This window comes from Hibiscus syriacus, unplaced genomic scaffold (assembly GCF_006381635.1).
Source record: "Hibiscus syriacus cultivar Baekdansim isolate YM2019G1 unplaced genomic scaffold, ASM638163v2 tig00110319_pilon, whole genome shotgun sequence".
Lineage (NCBI taxonomy): Eukaryota > Viridiplantae > Streptophyta > Magnoliopsida > Malvales > Malvaceae > Hibiscus > Hibiscus syriacus.
This window is the reverse complement of record NW_024062678.1, coordinates 3541436-3560108: the sequence shown is the minus strand read 5'-3', so window position 1 is coordinate 3560108 and position 18673 is coordinate 3541436. Positions and strand designations below refer to the sequence as shown.

Genomic DNA, 18673 nt, shown 5'->3' with positions numbered 1-18673 from the left:
ATATTAATTATTTATTAAAGTAATAGTACTATATTATATTTTAAAAATATTAATTAGTATATTTTAATATCTTTACTAAAATATTATTGAAATATATAAATAATATTATTCATTATTAAATATATAAAAAAATTATTATATTATTAAAATAAAAATATAATATCTTATATTATAATATAATTGATTATTTTATATAATATTAAAAATATATTATATTATTATAAATATTAATAATATATTTTAAATATTTTAATAATTAATATTTTGACGAAAATGATATTAAAATATTTTATTAATATTAAATTCATAAAATAAAATTATTTTGAGTATTTTTGCTTTGAAGTGAAAAGTTCGAAAAATGACTTACGGAAAATGAATCCGTAAGTCATTTTACAGAAAACACAAAGGAAATTCTGTTACTAGGAAAATGAATTACATTCCGGAAAACGAATTACGTGAAACAAACACGGGAAAACGTTTTCCGGAAAACGAATTACGTGAAACAAACACGGGAAAACATTTTCCGGAAAACGAATTACGTGAAACAAACACGAGAATTCGGGGAAAACCAATTCCGTATTTCCAATTACGGGAAACAAACAGACCCTTAGTTAACCATTCATTTGCATTTTTAACCCAATAGAGATTATTTTTAAAAATAGGTAGGGGTAAGCAAAATTCGACTCGACTTAAAAATTGATTTTTGCGACTCAACTCCACTTAGAAAAACCGACTTGAATTGACTTCGATTTGTAATTTCATAAACTTAACTCGACTAAAAAAAGTTTTAAGTTCAAATTGAGTTGTAAAATATAATTCGAATAACTCGAATATTAACTCAAATAACTCAATTTTTTTAATAATTACTAGATTAATTTTCAAGTTTGAGTCGATTCTCATGACTCTTATAAGATATATATATATATTACATATAAAAAATTATGAAAAAATATAGATGTATTGTATATAGTTATAAACATAATTTAAATTAAAATAAAATAATATCATAATATTATAAATATTTATAATTAAATTTAAATATAAACTCAAAAATTTCACTCGATTCAACTTAAAAAATTTCAAATCAAATTCAATTTATACACTCGTTAATTTGAATAACTCAAATTTTTTTATTCAATTCGAGCCCTTCAACAAGGGCAATCCTTAGAATATGGCAATGGTGTGAGACAAATTTATAATTTTAGCTAACAACAGGAAGCTTTTGTCATTACCAATATTTCAGGGGAAGATAATTTAGCAAAACTTTAGCATCTCGATATTCGATGGTTAATTGCTTTTTCCATAAGAAAAGATCTTTCCTCTTCACCCTCGCCTTTTATTTTAAATCTTACAAATTGAGATTTCTAAGCTTTCTTTTGATTGAAACTTCGATTAAACTTCTTTTTATCCTGAACGATTGATTTTGGAAGCAAAATCTGAAGCGGAGTTACCAGCTCGAAAATTCGTGATTCTTTCATGGCATCTTCAAGCAAAGCCAATTTAACTGATGAAGATGAAGAGAAGGAGGATGAAGTTTGCCATTCACATCTTAACTTTTGTTTTTTTGTTTTAGATTTCCAAGTTTACATTAGCTAAATTCGAAAGCAATTTGAATTTCTTTTGATTTTATTTTTGTTGGAAAAAAGAAGCTTACTAGATCTTGCTGCAGGTTCAACACTTCGATGATTTCACACTGGCTTCTTCATGGGAAAGGTGTTTAATAACTTAACAATTTCAATTCTATATTTTACACATTTATTAATCTTCCTGTTTCTTTCACTTTTTAGATATGGCATAACCGATTTTATCCATTTTTTAGGTTCATATCTGAAATAGAGGCTACTTGCCGACAGTGGTTTGCTGATGGTCCAAATAATTTACTAGTAAGCTTGCTCTGGTTTTAGTTAACTCCTGTTATTCAAAATGTTTTAATTTATTCTATATAGTTTTTATATATCAGAAAAGGAATGCAAGTTAAGATTCTACCTCCTAGTCCACGATCACTAGTAATGAAAGCAAATTTACTGTCCTTTGCAGGAAAAGGGAGTAGCTCGTTTGGATTCTTCTAATAAAATATATAAGGTTAAATCTGAGTTGAAAGATGGTGCAAAAATCTATTCCATGGAGTACTATTTTGAAATCAACAATAAAGGTACTTTTGGGAGGGGAAAATGACTTTTATGCTCTAATCATTTAGCTCTCATGGTTTGAACTTATGTTTCTTGACTTATGTTTTTTATTGGCACAGGCAACCTTGCTGACTGGGATTGCACTTTGCATGATTTGCAGCTTTGCTTTGGAGTAAAAGAATTCTTGGTCTGCTTAGCATCTCGTGCTGTCCCTTCCTTTTCCTTTCAATAGTCTTTTTGATAATATTCAACTGCTGTTTGTAGAATGATATGATGCTTTCATTTCCTTTGCACCTAATGCATGCAATAAACAGGTGATTTCACCTCAAAGTGCCAGTGGTGTGATACTTGATGCGCCAGAGGCTAGCAAGCTTTTAAGTGCAGTTGCAATTGCTCTGTCAAATTGTTCAAGGTGGGTTTCTGACAGAAATATACTACCATTGAATTTTTCTGAAGTACTATGCATATAATTTTCTTTGATCTGCTTTTCAACAGTGCAACATGTGATGTTAGTAATTGTTAATAGATTCTTCACTACCTTTTCCCCATAAATATTTTAAAGAGAATAGTTTTTGCATGTTATAATTATGTGGTCTTATTAGTCAATATTTGTAACCTAGCTATTTCTGCTGCATGAAATAATTTCTAATAACTTAGAATCTGAAACTTATATTTTGGTGTTGCAGTTTCTGGCCTGCATTTGTGCCAGTCCATGAACCTTCAAGAAAAGCGTTTATTGGAATCCAAAACATGGGAACTGTTTTTACTAGAAGGTTTGAGGCAGATCGTATTGGTAGCCAGGTGCCCATCAAGTTCATGCATCTGGAAGGATTGTATGAGTTGTTTGTTTCTAAGTTTGTAAGTCTCCTTGCTATCTATTAAAAGCCCAACGTTATTCCAGCCGACAAACTATCGTGTTTTTTTTCTTTTTAATGTTTAACATGGGTCAAATATCATTACTATGGAAGTGAGATATCATTAGGTTTTCTAACTAGCATCGGTAAAGCTGGAGTTTAGTTATCTTTTTCCCCTTGTCTGTGCAAGAGTTTTTAAATCAGTTTTTAATGTTATGCATCCACAACGATGTTATGCTCTTATCTTTATGTGGTAACACTAATTGGTTATTTGTTTTTGAAGACTCACTCCACATTGGACCATCCAGTGCATCTCTTCAAAGTACATCTTATAATGAAACTCACCTATCGCACCCTTCCCAATGACGACGGAGATGATGGTATCCAAGAAGCGGATGCTGAAAATGCAGAATCTGAAACAATGCCAGGCAGTGGTAATCGCAGTAGGAAGCACTGGGATGATGATTGCCCTTGGAGTGAATGGTATTCTGCAGAAGATCCAGTAAAGGGTAAGCTTATTTTTGTGATGCTCATTTTTCTTTATCAAGTTCTGAGGGACTGCCTTTTTCTTTATGCATAGCCGACAGGCACTGGTTTAATAGATACTATGCATGTAGGATTTGATTTGGTGACCATTTGGTCAGAGAAGGTGGTTGAAAGCTCTTTGGAAATGGCTGAAATGGAAAATTCTTCTCCTCATGAAGCCGAGAAATGGACTCTAACTCCAAATCTGTCTCCAAATCTGTAAGCAGTTTGTGCATGGATTCTAGTTTATCCTGAAATTAAGATCAATCCTTATGCAAATTCATCATCTTTTTTCCCCTATGGTCTTTTTGATTTGTTAATTTCTTTATATCTTCCCTATGATATATCTGAATATATTGATTTTTGTATGAAGTGATAGTTCAAAAGGAGATCGAATTGGATTTGCCTCCCAGTTGCAGCGTTTGGTTAGTGCATTGGATATGTCATTTGAAGTTCAGTTTATGGAGGATTTCGTGTCAGGTATTAGCTTTTTATCCCCATATTGGCACATATATATATTATGCTGCTCATGTATTGAAAGTTTCCTGGAAATTTGTTTTTGTATCATGGAACTTCTTCTTCTTTTATCCCCCCGCGGAACTCATGCATTTATTTATTAGCAGGTGAAAATCCTGGTTCAGATCATTTAAAGCACTCTATGTTTATACCACCACCTACAGTCCTTGACCGTGTGCTTAAAGATCTTTTGATTGAGGGTATGCTTTTCCATTCTAAGCATTTTGATGTGTTATACTTCCAAAAATATGTTGTGTGCTCTCTCTCTCTCTCTCTACGTGCTTATATAAAAGTCTTTGATGTTTACTGCTATGACTTTAGTTACCTCCTCCATCTCTCAGTATCTTTTGCTAGAAATAAACGAATGCCCTTTTTGGTTAAAAAGAAAAAAGGCCGTCTTTGCACATGATTGGTTTGGCTGGTATGTTTAAGTAGTTTCTTATTGAAGAGATTTTTCTTTGAGTTTCAGGTCTTTTATCTAACTTTACATCTTGGTATGATTATTAATTTTCTTTCTTGACATATGCCTTCTGAAGGGAGGACAGCTTGTTTAGTATTCATTTGTTTCTTTCTACCTTTAGATAAAAGGTCTTTGATTTCCTGATTTTGCTTTAGGCAAATATAGAAGAGTTCTCAAGTTATTTTTTTTTCAGAAATATTGCACCAAATCAACGAATCTGGATATGATATAAATAGTTTGAGGCGTGTACAAGACATTATCCTTAAGGATATTTCACTGTATAGTGTATCCTTCAAGATTCAACAAGCTTTTCCGTTATAAAAACAAAGTTCATGAATGAACAATAGTTCTAAACAACTCAAGAGTGGTGGAGAGAATAAGTGGGAGAGGTGGGATTCTCAATTTTGGTGTGTTTAGAATGAGAATGAAAAGAGTTATTTATAGCCTTGTTACTGACCAAAAAATAGCATAGGTGGTTGAGAAAATAAGATAAGGGTGTGTTTGTTTCATGGAGACATTTTAGGAAAAGTTTTCTTTGTTTTCTGGTATTTGGTTCAAGTAAAATGGATTGGTCAATGTAAAATCAATTACAAGTCAACAGAAAAAAATCACGCTAATCTCTGTAAAATGATTTACTGTGCTTTTTTTCTTCTTCTTTTCGGTAAGTCATTTTCCCTACTTCACTATTTTTCCAACTTACACCAGTGTAAATAAGTTAAAGGGAAAAAGGACTATCTCACACAGCTATAAATAAGTTAGAGGGAAAAAAGTCTCACACAGGTGTAAATAAAGTTAATAATTTTTCTTTCAAGTATTTGACATCTCAAACAAGAAAGCTTGAGGAAAAATAACTAACTTACATCGATATAAATATGATAATAATATTTTTTTATCATAAATAATACTAATTAAATTTTTGTAATATTTTAAGAACAACGATATTAAGTTTTTTATAAAATGTGACACATTTTAGAAATAAATTTTCAGAATCTCTTTTCAGTGAAACAAAAAGACTTTAAGTTATTTTTTTCACTTTACTAATAATAGTCTAATAGATTTTTGAAAAATCTGAAATAAGCTAAAAATAGCTTCTAGCAGTGAAGATATTTCACTTGGCTAAATTTAAAAGTTATCAATTAAGCCATTTATGAATATCTCAAAATTGTACTTATGACTCGGAAGTATCGGGAGGTAGTGAGAGAAGCTCCACCTTCTCTCTAAAAATTTAGGCGTTTTTCAAAAATTTCTTTCTTTATCCCCTTCGAATCCTTTTAACGGCGAGTCAGTTGAGAAGATCTGGTGGGAAGAATTGCGTTACAGTTATTATTTTCAATATTCCAGATTGTCTTCATTATCAAGGTCTTAGGTTATTGTTCAATAAATATGGTGAGGTGGTCGATTCTTTCATCCCTAGCAAAAGAAGCAAGGGAGGTAGCAGGTTCGGTTTTGTCCGATTTTCTAGAGTGGAGGACGCGAGGAGGGCTATCATCTGTGCCGATAGATCTTGGATTCAAGATAAAAAGGTTAGAGTTTTCATGGCGAGATTTCAACCTCGTGATGTTTTCTGGAGGAAAAGGTTTTTTGGTTCAAATCCAGCTGTGGTCAAGAGTAGTGAGGCGGATGTCAAAGAGGCGCCCATTATTGGTGTAGTTGACGAGGATAAGTTAATTACTCTTAGAGATTGTTTGGTTGGTTGGTGCAGAAAATTTATAAAAATGAAAGAGCTAGCTGCTATTTTGTACAAGGAAGGCATATTAGGCCCGAAAATTATGAGGTTAAGTGGTTTAGCTATTTTAACCTTATTTGAAGATGAAGAGAGTAGGGACTATATTCTAAAAAATCAGATTGGAGCGTTGAATAAATGCTTTGACAAAGTGGATTTGTGGTCGGAAAACTTTCAGTGTAGCAGCCGACGGGCATGATTGTCTTGTAGAGGGATCCCTCCGTTTGTGTGGTGCCATTCAACTTTCAGAAACATTGCAGAAAAATGGGGAGCTCTTATCTCCATTGACGTAGGAATCGTTAATCCTGGCTCGTTTGATAGGGCCTGTTTTCATATCATTACGAACCGCAAAGATCGATTGGAAGAATCCTGTGTTTTGAAAGTCGGGGAACGGTCTTTTACAGTATTTGTTTCTGAGTTTGAACTTTGCTTTAGCCCAGATTCCGTCTGGGTTGATTCGTCCGTGTTGGAAACGTCAGTTGCCTCTCTGTTGCCCACGGAGGGGGAGCTTTTTGGTGTCTCGTCGTTTAAGCCTTCCGAGTTGGTGGTAGATGCTGGAACGTTTTCTCGAGTTAATCTTGATTCCAGTAATATTAAGGAAGCTCAACTAGAAACTCGAGCGTGTTTTGAAGGCACGCATACTGGTGGTGGAACGTGTGGTTCAGGTGCCGAGGAGGTAGGAAAGGGTCCTTGTTCCTATGAGGTAATGGCTGTGGAAGTTGTGTCCCCGACAGTCCGTTACGGGACAGCTGCACAAGGGTCTGATTGCCAGATGAGCGGCACTTTGAATTCTTTGGAGGTAGCTTGGGGGGCGCAAGTGGGGTCTAATGTGCATGGGTATAAGTTGCCGTTTTGTGATAACCCGACAAATTGTAATGGGGCATCTATGCTCGGTTCAGTTGGCCAGAGGAGTGCAGATTTTAATATTTTGGAGGAAGCTAGTGGGTTACACGTGGGCTCAGGTTTGGAAGTGTGTGATGCTAGAGTTGATAGTGCAAATTTGAAAGATGTGCATCACATGTTTCTTGATGTTAGTGGTAGGCGTTTGGCTCCAATTAGAAATGTTGGTTCACGGCAGACCAAGGTTATATTAAATAGTAATAGGTTATTGGAGATCCCGAATGTTAGTTCGGTTAGTGGGATAGTTGTGCAGGATCATGCCTGTCAAACTGGTGGCACTTTGCATGCCTTGGAGAGTGTTAATAGGGCGCACGTTGGGTCTAAGGATGTTATTAAAGATAACATGCAACTACCAGTTGTGCCGTCCTCGACCATACCTTCTGTTGGATTAAAGGTATTGGTGGTAAACGAGGAAGTGCTTGCTGGTCAGGGGAAGGGGCTATCGAAATCCGAGAAAGTGGATGGGCGTCAGAAACAAAGAGCTTTGGAGGAGAGAAATGCTATATTTAGTTCTCTCTGAATTTTTCAAGAAAAATTCTCAGCCCACCAAAGGAAGCCACGTTAAAGTCAAAGCAAGAAGTCTCAGAGGAAGGTGCATCGAGAGGGAGTTTTTTCTGATCTTGAAGGCTCTAAAGTTGGAGGTTCGGATGGTCTATGTCGACAGGTCGAGCGAGAAGAGGCAGTTAGGCGGAAGAGGCAGTAAGGCGGAAGAAGATTCTTGTACTCTTCGTGTGGAAGTTCAGGGCTTTTTGTTTTTGATTTTGGATTTTATGGTTTGAGTCAGCTGTGATATTCGGCTTCTGCTTTAGTTGTTTTGTTTTTGTGTTGGTTTTCGGGCTTAGTTCAGGTGTTAAGTCTGGTCAGTCATTTTGTGACTGTTGTTATAGCTTAGATGGTTTTCGCTGTGTTAGTGTTGTTGTATAGGGTTCTTCTGGCTGTTTTGGGTTGTTTGTTTATGTTGGGGGAGGCGATTCTGGTTGTATCTTATGTTTCTTATGGTTAATGAAATCTTAAGGCACTCTTTTGCTCCTTCCGCTGATTAAGGAGCTTTTCTACAAGCTCCTTTAATCAAGAAGGAGGTTTTTAACGAGGCCTTCAATTCCTATAAAATAAATAAATATCTCAAAATTTAGTAAAACAAAAACAGCACACATAAGTCGGATTCAATTCTTGTGCATGCGTTTCTAACACTTTACTTGGCTTTTACAAGCTCAATCATATATAATAGCTTATAAACAAGTTCTCGTGATTTCTCTAAGGAATGTAGGATTTGATTCTTTTGAAATATCTTAATTTTTACAACAATTTTTTTCGTGTCACATGAATTATTGTTTAAAAGTTACTTGTTTCTTTCTAATTTACATAACAGGTCCCCAAATTCATGATTTTGCTAAAGGCGAACATAAGAGTTCTCGAGTAATTAAAGGCGCACCTGTTCAGTCTCTTTTTGCACAGTTCTGTTTACACTCATTATGGTTCGGCAATTGTAACATACGTGGTATGTATGAGATCGTGCATGATAAATTTCCAATAGAGTAAAATGTTTGTATTTGACTTTGTAATATTTTTCTTGACTAAATGTTGGTTATTGTTCTTGTATGTTTAGCCATTGCTGTGTTGTGGACAGAGTTTGTTCGAGAAATTCGTTGGTATTGGGAAGAGTCACAACCATTGCCTAAAATGCCAGCCAATGGTTCAGTTGACCTAGCAACTTGTTTGATCAACCAGAAACTACAAATGGTAATAAAATCTAATGGTTATTGTTGGACAATTTGTGATTATGTTTTAATGGAATTCATTTAAAATTGGTTGATATTTAGGGATTTCAAAGGAACTGACCTTCCTATATGTGTGTCAAGGTTTTATTATTGACTTCTTTTTTCTGGCTGGATAATGCTTATCGACTATTCTCTTTGTCCTATTTTAGCTCCTTTATCCTGCATTCTTTATATACTAATTGTAAGATAGAGTTTTCTCAAGCTTCGCTATCTTGTACCCTTCCTTTGTAATCTCTATCTCTAGATAGAATTTTATCTACAGAAAAGTCCTATTAGAAGTCAGCAACTTAGTTTATTTAAACTACTGTAATCTCCTAAATTCAATAATCATATTTCTCTTTCATTTCCTCTTTTATTCTTCCCCTCTCCAATTTATATCCGTAGATTATGACAATATCTGTGTTTGTCATGCACTTATTTCACGAGACCATTAGCTAATTTCATAATCACCTTTGCTGCTCAACTTATTTGCAAGCTTTCTAGTTCAAATTCCTTTGGTTTAAACATGGGTTTGCAGTAAAATGGTTCTCTAAATTCTAAGAGCCGTCAAATAGATTGAATGGCTCATACTATAATGTGATTTACGTATCTCCTAGTGCAGGCTAAACTTAGGCCTATAGAAAATGACCTTGATTGCATTTTGTGGTTAAGAGCTTGTATGTTCATTTTGTTTTCTTCTTCTAGTATATACTTGTTTATGAAGCATCTTATCTTGTTTACGTAATTATTTGATTTTTAAGAATCGCCTTTTCCTTTTCCTTAAAGGAATATGGTGGCCATTAAATTATTTCACTTTGCCCTTTGCTGATCAGCTTGCAATATGCATCGAGAAGAAGCGTGAACTCAATGAAGAATTTCAAGACTGTCTTGGGAGCAATGATGATGCGTTTGCCCATAAGGAGGTTTTGAGCACATTTAGTCTTGCCTTGTTCCTTCAAATCTTCTAGTCTTAATGCATTTGATTTTGACTAAGGCAAGGTGGAAGTCAAGAAAAAAGGGCATAGCTCTTCTTCTTGTGCTTTTCACCCATCTCTTTCTTGTGACATTTATTGCACTTGTAACTTGGTTCATCATAGTGTCTTTGGCTTGAAGTATTCATTTGATGGAAACTGCAGGAAGACATTCAAGTTGGAGACGAGTCTACTAATTTTCATGCTCAAAGTCGAGGCTTTGATGGGAAACGTGACAGGTGAACTAAGCAAGTGAGAGTTCGTTGGTTTCTTCATTAAAAATTTGCCATCTTTAGTGGATTTGACAAATCCTTTTAGTTTTCTGCATTGCTTTGACTATATTACTTAAGAGACTAGTAGATCCATTTTAGTTTATTTTTATGATGACTCTGATTAAAGTACATTCATTCTTTTCCCTTACAGCTAGTAAATTGTGATGCCTATTTCTTATAAATCATAAGAGAAGAAGTTTAGTAGATGGAATAGGAAAACTGCTTCTAGTGCATGAAGTAGTGCGTTAATTGTATTGACACCCATGATAGACAGAATGAATGGGGCTAGTCAGAATCATGCGTGAATGAAAAATCTATGCATCTTGTTATCTGATTAGATGGTCCATTTTAATAAATGATGTATGAGATGCTAGGCTTATTGTTAGTTATGGTTACTCCAGCAGATAGGTAACCTGGGTTCATTGCATGGCAACAATTGCTGAGTTGGAAGGTTCATTTAGATGTATCCTGTAATACTTTTCTATATTACAGTAATTAGTAAGTTACTATTAAAGATTCGTGAAATAGAGATGAGATAATGCATTTATTAATTCATTAGTAAGTTCAGCTCTTGTAATGCACTGTGCGATAGGTTACTGCATCCTTTAATTTGGGTTAGAGTTATAATAAAAATATGAGATCCTTTTTGTTTTTGCAGTCCCTTGATTCTAGAAGGTTTTAATGGACCAAAAACAGCTATATCAGAGTTTAGTAAAAATTCTCAAGATGTGTCCTCTGCTGATAAAAGCACTTCAGATTCTAAAAGGAGAGGCTCAGCTGGTCCTGTAGGGTCTATGAAGCTTCTGAATTCGTGCCAGAGTTTGCATGCTCCATTTACACAGGTTTCTCTTATATCTCTGATTTATTCATTGTTTACTTTTTTCTAAATAATCTCCTACAAGTATGTTTTACGTAGCAGTTGTCTTTTTCTTTGAATCATTATAGAATGCACCACTTATGACAGAAGACATGCATGAAGAACGACTCCGTGCTGTTGAGGCCTTTGGTGATTCATTTGTAAGCCCAAGCCTTTTTTAGAATAAATTATTTATGAATTTGTGTGTGTAATATATATATATATAATATTATATGCATCAAACCAGCCATTAATTTTAAACATATCACCTTCGAGTCATATGTTCTAAACATGGAATTAGTCAAGGTAGCTGTCCTCTTTATGACTCCTGAACATTGATTTTCTAAGGATTTAGTCAGTTTTAGAACATTTTAGACACAGTTCTGTAATGAGTCTAATGACCACTAAACATTTACTTCAATTAACTGGAAGGAGATATTGGTTTTTTGCTTGACAAAGAGCCAGATTGGGCATATAAGTTGTTTTAGCATGGAAAATTTATGTTCTGCATGCCCTCTACCTTTTCTTGACATATTAGTTCTCCCAAGCCGAAGCAAGATTCAATCTGCATTATGCATTTTAATGATATGTTTCTATTTAACAAGTCAGTACTCAAAACCGGTACTGTCAGCTTCTTCCTGGGAGTCATACGTTGGCGTTCTCTTGCACAACTTCATTTTTTTGTAATTCATGATATTTAATCCCTTCATTATTTGGTTAATGGGTGTTTGATCGTTAATTTATGGCTCTATTTGAATCAGGAATTTTATCTAATTTGCTGATCATAGTTGGGAATATATTAACCTTCATAACTTATGTCTTCTGTATGTTTCATCTATCATGATGATAAAAAAAAGTTATTGGATTTTTTAAATTAGTGTTGCCTTGAACCGCTTTAATTATTTAGTAGCGCTCAGCAAGATGTTTGCTGTTCAATTACAGAACTTTTCTGCGCAGTTGGAGAGAGAAACTTTATCTTCAGGTAATAGCTATATTACATGCTCCTCCTCTACAGAGTAGATTTGTTATGTATTTTGTCGTATGTAATTCAAGAGACTGTAAATTCATTTTGTATGGAACCATGCCTCGATGTGAATAGGGGAGCTAAAAGTAAACATGAGTAAAGTTTTTCATCATACACATTTGGTTCTGTTGGATTAGTTATGGTGCTAAGAAACTGTTGACTAGTTGGAACAAAGAATAATTCGTCTGTATTTAGAAATCTTTGATTGTTTGTTTGTTGATATTGTAGAAAGTGGTATGTGCAAATAAGAAGATTATTTCTCTGTATTTTCTTGATCCTTTATTGATAAAAGGACTACCTATTTATAGGTTACAATAAAGCTTAATCTAGGAAGTTAAACAAAATCAGCAGTCAAATCCCTAAATGTCAGCATCTCTATCTTTGGGAATATAATCTCTTATTTTCTGCAATCTATTCTAATTTAGAGAAATTACTTTATTCACACTATTTACACGTAAATATTCTACACTCCCCCTAAAGCTGGCATGTATACATTGTATAGTTCCAGCTTGGATGTGATTGCATCAAAGGTAACCTTTGGTAGTGTCTTGGTGAACACGTCAGCAAGCTGTCCTTTCGAAGGGATAAAGGACAGTTTTGCCACTCGATTTATCTTTTCTGAGATGAAGTGTCTGTCAATTTCAACATGTTTGATCCTATCATAGTGTACAGGATTCTTGACAATCCTTATGGCAGGTTGATTGTCACTTAGAATCTCAAATTTTCCTTCTTTGTTTAGTTGCAACTCCTTTAGTAGCCTTTGGAGCTAGATTCCTTCACAAATTCTGAGAGCTAGGGCTCTATATTCTGCCTCAAACAGTTTGCTTTTTGCTTTTCCAAGTTACAAGATTACCCCACACAAATGAACGATAGCCACTAGTGGACCTTTTGTTAGTCAATTCTCCTGCCCAACTTGCATTGGAGAAAACCTGAATTTTTCGATTTTCAGTTTTTCTAAAAATTAAACCATGACCAAGTGTGCACTTTGAGTACCTTAGTATTTGATTGGCTGCCTCGAGGTGTTCCTCTCTTGGGTTTGTCATATGTTGACTAATTATGCCAACATGAAAGGCTATATCAAGTCTTGTAAGAGACGAGTATAATTTACCAAGTAGCCTTTGATATTGTTCTTTGTTCATTTGAGCTCTCGGTTCTTTCTCAAATTGCAAATTTGCCTCCATTGGTGTTTTAGCTGGTTTGCATCCCAACATTCTAGTCTCAGATAGTAAATCTAACATATATTTCCTTTGATTGATAAGAAGTCATTCGTTAGACCTTGACACTTCCATTCCTAAGAAATAACTTAGGTTTCCCAAGTCTTTAGTTTCAAATTTCGTGCTTAGCAGTCTTTTTAACTCTTCAATTTCATAAACATCATCTCCAGTTATAATAATATCATCTACATACACAATTAAGATAATTCGTTTGTGGTTTGCTGTTACCTTAATACATAATGTATGATCTGTTTGACACTGCTTGAACCCATTCTTTAGAACAGTTGTGGTAAACCTCTTACCTCTCAAACCAGGTCCTTGGATACTGTTTTTAGTCCATAAAGGGACTTCTTTAGTTTGCACACCATCTCTTTTTTCATCTGTCCCTTCATACTTGGGGGAATCTTCATTTAGACTTCTTTTAAGTTATCGTTTAGGAAGGCATTTTTGATATCTAATTGGTGAAGACCCCATTACTCATTAACAACAAGACTTAGGAGTACCCTCACTGTGTTGAGTTTAACAACCATAGCAAATGTTTCATTGTAATCAATTCCATCGGTTTGTGTACTCCCTTTAGCCACAAGCCTTGCTTTGTACCTTTCGATTCTACCATCCAAATTCTATGGCGGCGGAGGCAGCAAGGCTGGGATCGACGCCGGCGACTGATACCATGTAAATAACCAGATTTTTCCGGTAGTGAAAGAATTGAAATACTTTTATTCAAAGGAAAATTGCATCTTACACAAGAGGGTACATGGAATTTTATATACACGAATTAGAGACCTAGATAAAATCAAGTCATTTTCTACAAATTAGGAGATAGTTTTAGAGATAAATTAGGATTAAGAGTTTAACTAAAACACTACTTACATAAGAAGCAGGTGAATAGGAACTCTTTGTATGTTTGGCAAGCTGACAACTTCCACAATGAAACTGTTTTGGCTTTTTGTTAACAAATAAGCTGGGGAACAAAATTTTAAAGGTAATAAATTAAGATGGACTAATCGAAGGTGCCAAAGCATGACAACACTAGATGTATGAGAGGTATAAGGTGGAACTAATGTTGAAGACTTGATGGAATTGATTTGCTGACAATGAAGCACATAGAGTCCACCATACAGCCTAGCATTTTCAACCACCTTCCCCGAGTCCATTACCTGCAATTCGCAAGATTTAGAACCAAACTTAGTGACGCATTTAAGGTCCTGAGACAATTTTCTAACAGAAAAAAGATTGCATGCTAGATTGGGACATAGAGAACATAATCTAAAACAATATCCTCATTAATATGAATTGAACCACCGCCTTCAATTGGAGAAAGTGAGCCATCTGCTGTTCTTGTAGAATTATGAAAAGATGTAGGATGAAGCTTTTGAAATAGACTTTTATTACCAGCCATGTATCAGAAGCCCCAGAACCAATTATCCATGCTGGTAGATGTTGATTTTCTACCATACCTACAAATGAAAATCTACCTTCATAAGTGGACCGGAGAGGATTGAAGTCACTGGAGACACCAGGGGCTTTCATGTGGCCAAACATTTTGTGAAGATCTTCCAGTTGTTGTTTGGTGAAACTACTTGACCCTGCAGTTGTTACTAGTTGTAATTTTAATTCCCTCTTCCCTTTGGATTGAGGAGGCTTCCAATCGGCTGGCTTTCCATGTAATTTCTAGCATTGGTCCTAAATGTGACCCACTTTTTTTTCAACAATCATACCAAGGTTTGCCTCTTCGCTGCTTTGTTGTCGAGGAAGCATGAGTAACTAGTGCAAATCCTTCGGTGTCAATAGGAGCAGGCAGCATCACAGAATCGGTGGTGGTCATCTTGAGAAAAGAGGGACAATAAGGGCTGCGAAAGAAAAAAAAATGCGGATTGAAAAAGAAAAGCTAAGCTGATACCATGTAAAAAAGTGGTATGTGCAGAGAAGAAGATCATTTCTCTGTATTTTCTTGATTGTTTGATAAGAGGATGCCTATTTATAGGTTACGAATAAAGCTTAATCTAGGAAAGTATACAAAATCAGCAGTCAAATCCTTGAATGTCAGCATCCTCTTTGGGAATATAATCCCCTATTTTCTGCAATCTACTCTAGTTTAGGGAAATTACTCTATTCACACTTTGTTTACACGTATTTCTACAGATATATGTTTGCCGTGTCGATTTTTAATCCTACTTCAGCAGATTGTAAATTCATTGGATGTGATCCATTTTAGGTATTTAAAACTGAAAATTTTGGATCCAATCAATTTCTCATTTCTTCCATTCTGACTTCATCCAAAGAACTCCCTTGCTGCACAACAATTAATATGTTCATTACTATATTTAATCTTTGTTGCATTATGCATCAATAGAATTGCATGTTTCAACTTTTCATCAGGAAGAGGATGTTGAATTCTAGCTACCTCCATAGAGGAGTCACACTCTGCAGGTAGACATTCCCTTTGGAGACTGATTAAGGGGGTGATTATAAATTGCCTCCCAAATTAGGTAAATTGTTGATCTACTAGTGCACATAGGATAGAGAAAATAAGGTCCGGTCTTGTATGATGTCGGATGTTAAATGGTCTCTTCATTTTCGTTTCAACTTTTTCTCTCATAAGTTGATGCTTGAAGAATATGTTCTCTTCTGATCTATGCTTCATTATGCATCTTTAATGATTTCTTTAAATGTGAATAGACATGTCAGCCTTTAAAGCTGCAAACCCGGATTCTGTTTTCGAAGATTTTATCCGCTGGCATTCACCTGGAGATTGGGAGATGATGGAAGTGAAGCAGATGGTCCATCCAAAACTCTTACAGAGGTTGTGCAGGATGACTGGCCTCCTCAAGGACAACTTTCACAGCGGATGTCTGGCAACGGGAACTTTGTGGAGAAAGATTGGAATGATGCTCCTATTTGCCAGCATATGAGCAGAAACCACTGCTGGATCCGAACCGAGAAGGAGAGAAGGTTAGCTTGGACTTCGAAAAATGAGTTTTTTTTTCTTCTAATTGATTTTTTCTAAGAGTGCTATGTGTAATACTGATATCCCCTGCAGTTCCTTTGACCAAATTGATAATGTCATGTGTCAAGACTTTAACTGAATGGGCGTGTGACCTTAAGCCTAGAACTTATGCCTTAGCATACCTAACTCAGCCTTTCAACACTTTCAAGAATTGCATGCACTAGCAAAGGCAAATTATTAATATTAAATGACATAGTTTGTTCTAATTTTTCATATTTAGATTCGTAATTCCTGACTCTGGCAATGGGAAACTGGCATGGAACCTTTCCATTAATATTCTTTAATTATTTATTGGCGGAAGAGGTCCAAACCTGATGCCCGCATATCTTGGGTTGTACCTATATATTCATTTATATCATGATTCATTGGTACCTAAAACCTGAAGGTTGACTTCCCCAAAATGCCCTGCAACAATGCATCATTCAGTTGGGCCTTTTTTAGTGATCTCAATGAAGGCTTGACTGGAAATAGCATGGTGTTGTCACCTGACTTGATAGGTGACTTCAGAACAAAAAATTAATTTCTTGATTTTGGATTATCTCGTAAACTACAATTTTGACTTGAACTTTGCTCAAACCAGTACTTGTTTATAACTGTCAACAGTTCTTTGATTCTTTAAGCTTGATTCTTCACGGCTTCTTAAATTCTATAGATCCTCATTACCTGGAAACTGTGCGGCCCCTTCAGCTGCTTGAGCAAATGGTTGTACTGCCTTCAGAGCATCGGCTGACACACTCTGAACCAGACAAATTTTGGAAGCTTGAAGCAGATGACAACTAAAATGACCAACTTTGTCTTACTATGGCATCTACACTAAGACCTATGCAAGGTATTCTTCCATTATTCTTGCAACTTTATACTTTTTCGGAATTGAGGTCATTGAAATTTCAAATCCTTTGCATGTTGCACGGCTTTGTGTGGTCTTTGATCATGTTGAGAAGTTGCTAACACTTGCAGCTTCTCTCCGTCGTAAATTCTTACAGGCACCACGTGTCTATGAAGCTATTTTCAGTGACTACTGTGACTTTTACCGCCCAACCATGGGAATGGGCTTAGCGAATGTTGATGTTCAGAAGGTAAAGTTCTATGCCATGAATCTCCTCTCTTTTATCATTCTAGCAGAGCCCTCTTTTTTCATGGCATTGGACTGTTTCATTGTACTATTCTTGGGAAAGTCCATTTGATGTCAGTTTGGAATTATGATTAAAATAAATAAAAAAACACAATTTTGGCAGTATTGCAATCTACTGTTCCATAATGTTTGAGATCGGGAAGTAACTTGAATTGAGATATAATTTAGATTTTTTTTTTCTAATTAGAACTTTAGCTTAGAATTTGCCTGCAACTCTATTGGGTTTAACATCTCTTGTTTGCTTAGGAGTTTGACATGAAGCTGCAACTAAGGGTGAATGAGAGACAAGTTGTATCAAATATGTTTACCCCACCAACTGCCAGTCAGTCGTGGAGGAAAGTTTTAAGCATGGGCAACCTTCTTGATGGCCATGAACCGATCCGCAGGGAGATCATATTTTCGAAGCATGACAGCGGCAATGACTGTCACTATGCAGTCAGCACGCGCAGGGGCACTCGCATGGATTATCAACAGGAAATAGAAACATATCGGATGTATATATGTGGAACCTCAAATGATCTCCGGGTAGCACTTTCCGTTACCTCATACGATTGATGTATTTAAAAAATCCAAGTGAAAATGATCTATTGTTGTTTTGATGGGAAATATTATCACTTGTTGGCAATTGATTTGTCAGTGGTGTAGAATATTATTATTTGCCTGGTAAGAGTTATTTTGCTTCTCTAGATGAGTAATTTATTATCACTAACATTACTTGTCCATTTCATCTATTTTTATGGCGGTTTAGTTATTCACATAGGTTGAGAAAGAGCATCTGCCCATGAGGAGTTGACGTTTGGTTACGCAGGATTCATGATTTGATTGAACATCAAAATTTGTGATGAGACAGCTTAACAATGCACTATGTAGTGGCCAGGCTGACTTATTCTCAAGGTTAATTGAGCCGAAAAAAAATTTATACAAAAACAATAACATACCAAGTTAGATATACCAAAAACTACACTGTGAAGATATACCAAAAATAAAACATAAAAAGTAGTAGTTTATTCTTGAAACTAAATTTGCAACACTGTTTGTCTTTTGGTTGAAATGAAAATCGCAACGCGAAATGACAATCGCAACGAGATAATCGCAACGCGAAATGAAAATCGCAATGCGATTTTGGTTTCGCGTTGCGATTCTCTCGTTGCGATTTTCATTTCGCGTTGCGATTCTCTCGTTGCGATTTTCATTTCTCTCGTTGCGACATCATTCTCTCGTTGCGATTTTAATTTATCTCGTTGCGACTTCTGCAAATTGAAACTTGAATGGATTGCTTACTTCAACAAAGACAGAACAAACAAAGACAAATACTAACTTGAAAATCGCA

The 18673-nt window shown here is 35.3% G+C and overlaps 1 pseudogene; it reads left to right on the top strand.

The window, feature by feature from the left end:
• The first annotated feature begins 1249 nt into the window (after window positions 1-1249).
• Window positions 1250-18023, top strand: LOC120117425 (annotated as a pseudogene).
• Window positions 18024-18673: the final 650 nt, after the last annotated feature.